Here is a 5,940-nt window from a genome sequence, read left to right as displayed (position 1 = left end):
GTCAGTATATCTCTCAAAGATAATCAATTATTCAACTCACAAGCTTGAGCCTAAAAAGCATACCTTAGACCCATGGGGGTGCCTCTCTTTTATAGCCAACATAAACCTAGTCCCAATAGAAGCCTAACTTCTATGGACTCAAGATTACTGCTAATCTTGGACTCCCAGTAAGATTAGGATAAACTCTCTAAGAGTCTTATCTTAATACAAACTGAAGTCTTCTCTCATTCTAGGACTCTTGTCCCTCATCCAGGTTGAGTTCCCTTTTCATTCTAGGACTCTTGTCCCTTATCCATTGATCTCGGATTCCGATATCTTCAAAGATAACCTCGGCCTTGCCGAGATCACCTCGGCGTCACGACCATCACCTCGGCGTCACGACCAGGACACGTGGCTCCTCGACTGACACGTCGGCGTCAGCTTGTCACGTGTTGGTACTCAGAAAATATATCCCCACAATTTAGGATTTTTTTTTTTTAATTGAATAGATATTTGTGGTTGACTATAAATAGATTTTCATTCAATTTTTTATTAGTGTTTGTTGCTAAGTAAATTGAAAAAATATTAGAAACTAAAATATATTTATAAAAAAAAATTAAAAATTAAAGCGAGAAAATATTAAAACAATTAATGTGACTGCTTTTTTTGTCCAAAATTGGACAAAAATGAACAGTTGAAGAAATTTTTGTAGAAACGTTAGAAACTAAAGTGAGAAAAAGGTAAATTTGAAGAGTTAGACCATCTCCAATGGTTCACCAAATTCATCATCAAATTTGAATTTGGTGAAAAAGGATAATTTTTTTTGTCTCCAACAGTTTCATCAAAACGATATTAAATTGAGAATTCACCAAATTCTTCACCAAACTGAGAATGCGCTGGGTCTTTCACCAAAATACTATTCATTACCGTTGTATTTTTACTACCGGATGACCAATTTTCCCAAAATTTTGTATAGATTTTTACACTAGGAGGTCGATCTCGGGATCGACCCCCCAGATAACCCTCAAGCTTGAAAATTCAACTATAAAATTGTACAGATTTTGCTCTTTCCGGTGAATCGGCCAGTCCTCGGATGTCCAGTGCGTTTTGATGAAAGTTACAGTACACCGTTGGAGTGATTGATATCAGATTGAGCCAAACGTCTTTTTTTTACTCAAATTTGGTGAAAATTTGTTCAACCGTTGGAGATGCTCTTAGGACTGTTTTGGAAATAAAGAAGGAAAATGTTTGGTGGCCACAAATTCTGTGGCTCAAATGGCCCGAAACTGTCAAAACGACGTTGTTTTGAGTGTTTGGAGCCATTTGAGTCACAGAATTTGTGGCTCCCTAACATTGCTGAATAAAAAAATAAGTAGTTTTTTGCTTTTTTAAAAATACATTTGATAATTGCCTTTTTATTGACTTTTTTGTTTTTAAAAAATTATTATAATATGATGTGACATCATCTATAAAAATTGTGAAATTCCTATATTATCTTTATGCATATTTTCGAAATTACCATTTTACTTTTTTTAAAAGGGAGTATGATCTGTCCTAGTCAATGAAATAAATTGAGGATATTTCGGTAATTTGACATATTATTCATCTTCTTGCCAAAGTAAAACAGACCTAAAATAAGCTACTTTTTGCTTTTTTGTGAAAAGAGAAAAAAAATTTGTATATTTCTTTGTTCTCAAAACACATCTTAAAAGAAAAAATAACTGAAACTGAAGGGCGAGGCTAGTGTAATTTTTCTTTTTCCAAACATGGTATACAGTGTGTTTGATTTCAATTTTTTGAAAATTAAATTTTTTGTTTTTCGTGTTTTTTTTTAGTGAATATTTTTTAAAATTTTAAGCATTTTTTTTTTAACTTTTTTAAATATACCTTACTTAGATATATCTAAAAATTAAAATATTTGTGAAAAAGTATACTGAATTTTCATATTTTTTTGTATTTTTGGTATTTAGTAAATTTTGTAAAGATTTTTTCACGAAAATTATATTTTTTAAGTGTATTTATGTTAGGTATGTCTAAAAATTTAAAAAATTGTTCAAAATATTAAAAAAAATCAATAAAAATAAAAAAAATATGAAAAATAAGAAAACAAAATTTTTTGAAAAGTATTTTCAAAAAATTAGAAACAAGCATAGTGAATTTTTCTAAATAAATAAATAATAAAAATTAAAAGTAGGTGGTGGAGTCACTGTTAATTGTTGTGTATTACTAGGTTGCCAAGTTTTGCATTTTACACATTTATAACCTATATATATCCGTACATACCAAAATCGTGACCCGGAATATCCATATCAAACTCTATAAACTTTTAGTCAAATTAAAATTATTTTATTATTTTAAGTATTCATATTTGCTGTGTCAAACTTTTTATTCTAACTTATTCTTATTACTAAAAAGTTATTTTCTTATTGTGTTTAGTAGTCTTTCTTTTTTTATTAAATTGATAAGTTACTAGCCAAATAATTCTTTAAAAAAAAAAAAAATCCGTTGACCGGTTGATCGGCCGGACATTCGGGTAGATATCCGGTAGCACACAAATAGCAATGAACAATTCTCGTTTATTGTAACAAGTTACTGTAACTATCGTAAATTTTGATAAATCGTAAGCAAATTTGATAGAATTAATTTTTTAAAATTTTTAACTAAAAAATAATTTTAACGAGTCTGATGCAGATGCTCTCATACTGTGTGAAACATTTTAGCTTCTTCACAAGAGAGGACTGGAGTGAGCGTTTATACCAAATATTTCAGTGCAGGGTTGCTTGTGAAAATTTGACAACCCCCCTAAAAAAAATAAAATAAATAAAAAACCTTTTTGTATTTATTTTGTTGCTTATTTGTGCGAAAAAAAAAAAAAAAAACATTTAAGGAGCATCTTATAAATAGCCTTTGGTGATGATTGTATGAAGGGGCGTTTTAGCAAATTGGTAAAAAGTTAATTTTTTAACTTTTTTAAGTCACATCACTACTCTATTTTTTTATATCAAAAAAGTTAAAAAGTTACAAAAAAAAATTATTAAAAAATCAAATTTTTATTATATTCTCAAAACACCACGAAGTATATCACTTGGTATACTCTTTTGACATATTGTCAAGTTTGGTTTCCCCGACCGGCTTTGATGGTACCCATCTCAAAATATACAAGTTTCTTCCCACCTGGTAAAAGTTTAGGGATAGGGATGAGTTTTAATTCTCACCTCAACTTGCTTATATTTATTTTAAAAAATATATTTTATGAGTCGGTTTTAATTTTTTTGGTTGTAGACTTGGATTGTTGTATTGTTTTACTTGCTGATGGATTGGATTCTAATGTTTTTATTTTATTAATATTAATTTTAATTTTAATTTTAATTTTAAATGGTTGTAAAAAAATAAAATAATCCACTCGAAATAATTTTTGCCCAAACCCCCCCTTGCTACAAATAAATTTCACCCAATATTTTTTTAAAAAAGTTAAAAGAAAACGTCATAAATGATTTTATAAGAAGGAAATACAAATATATAATTTATATGAAATTTTTTTACATAATGACTAGTTGGGTTTTAAGTTGAGAATTTTTTTTTTTTTTTGAATTTATCAAATTTAAAATAAAGAGCCTATTAAGAAGTCTTTAATTACACAAATAATACTGTCACATTATTTTGGTAGAATAATATTTTTCTTATAATTATCTACAATCAAAATAGAGTGTTATTTAAGTAATGTAGAACTAATTATTAAAAAAAAATTATTTTAGCGAAAAGGTTGATTAATATATGATAAACCGGTTAATTAGGATGTAATAAATTTATATGAAAAAATTATACATAATGACTTGGTTGGTTTTTGAGATGAGAATTTTTTATTTTATTTTTTTTGAATTTATCAATTTAGAATAAGGAGCTTATTACAATTACATAAATAATATTGTCACATCATTTTAGTCTAATATTTTGTGTACAAATTTTGTAGAATAATCTGTTTAATAGATAACAAATTTAGTGTAATATTATATAAAAAAAATCATTTCAGATCGAAATGTTGATTAATAGATAACAAACTGGTTAATTAAGATGTAATAGATGGCAAACTATTTTATCAATTATTTTTTCTTATTTAATTTTTGAATCATTCATCCGACATCAGCAAAATAGCTCTTACTTTGTACCTAAAAAAAGAAAATAAATTACTCGTGCCATGGTAGATGATGTAACAGAGTGATATTTTGGTCTTGGTTTGAATTTTTGAGAGTATTTCTTGATTATTATTTTTTTTTTGAAAAAAATAGATTTAATTTGAAAAAAATTAAATATTAAAAAGATTATTTTTAAAATTTATTTCTTCCCTCCAAAAAGATAAAACTACATAAAAATAGTGAGTAATTTGTTTTTCATTTTTTCACCACATTAATTTTTAATTTATAAAAAGAAAAATCTGAAAAAAAATTCTAAAAACCAAACAAAACCAAACATGCCTCACTTCCAATTTTAACTTTTGTTAATGAGTTGGAATGCATATGTTAGCTTTTTCATTTTTTTATGAAAAATGCTACATCACCGTCCATGCGGCACCATATTATAGTAACGTGACATAACAATACATTCTTATTACTAATTTGGATAAATTGTATTTAGCCACCTAAAGTTTCAAAATTATCTCATTTTAGCTGTTGAAGTATTTTTTTTTTTTTAATCTTTTTTTTAAACTTTGGTCCTATAAATTTACTTTTTCTCAATTTGATCCACCATCTAACTTTTATCCAAAATGGAATGAATTGCAACCACGTTGCCTCCAATTGAAACCCCACACTCCCTCGTCCTCTTCTCTCCTCTAAATCTACTAAATGACAATTGAATTTGAGAGAGATGTTGCTCAATAATGTTGATTTGAAAGGGTCATGGTGCTTGAATTCATGTGATTAGTGGTGCCTAGAAAGAAGTGGATAGAATGGCACTGTTTAATTGATGGTGATGACAAATTACCAGCAAATAGTGGATAAGGGTTTTAGTGGTGGTTTTGTGTTGGTGAATGGAGAGTTGAGGTTCTTGGTAGCAGTAACTGTTGCACATTTAATTGGATTTATTTTAAGATATAATGTAATAATTTAAACCGTTCATATTTTAACAAATATTGAGTGTAACATATTTACAAAAAATTACGTTGATCGGATAGCGATAACCTTTTAATTAAATCACATTTGTATGTAGTTTTATATTTTAAGTTACACTTGCCATTTATTTTTTCACATACAAATGTGATTTGATGAGAGGACTACCGATATCCGATCAATATAATTTTTTATAAATATGTTCTATCTGATATCTTTTAAAATATGAATGGTTCAAAATATCAATTTTGGCCCAATATAATGCACAATAGTTGTTGCTGCATGTAGTGAAGGGATAGTGGAAGGGAATTATAAAAGGAGGTAGTGTGGAGGTCTAGTTTGAGAATTTGGTTACTTTAGTTGGTTTTTTTATTTTTTAACTAATTTATGAGATGAAAAAAAAATATTATATTTTTTGTGATTTATGAATTTTTTTAATAATTAAATAAATGGTTGTGGGACATTTTATATTATTGGCTATTTTAGTATCTTTTGTCTTTATTAACTATTTTAGTCTCAAACCATTGGGTTGGAGGCTTTTTTTGGCTAAAATAGCCAATAAAAACAAAATATGTTAAAATAATTAATAAGACCAAATGTCACATTCAAATTATAATAATTTCTTTTTTTTTTCTCACAACCATCAAAAAAAAAAAAAAAAACCAACTATCATCCTAAATACAAATTTTCAGTCAGGTTAAAATAGTCAAAAAAATCAACTAAAATAGTTTATTCCCAAACAAGGCCTATGGGAACTTCGCTATTTAGTAGCTTCTTCTTTTTTTAAAAAAAAAAAACTTTTTATCTAAAAAATTGTATGTTTTTGATGATTTGTGATTTTTTTTAATTGAATAGA

The sequence above is a fragment of the Camellia sinensis genome, chromosome 5 (assembly GCF_055761805.1).
Source record: "Camellia sinensis isolate YWXY chromosome 5, ASM5576180v1, whole genome shotgun sequence".
NCBI lineage: Eukaryota > Viridiplantae > Streptophyta > Magnoliopsida > Ericales > Theaceae > Camellia > Camellia sinensis.
Note: the sequence above shows the minus strand (reverse complement) of the source record.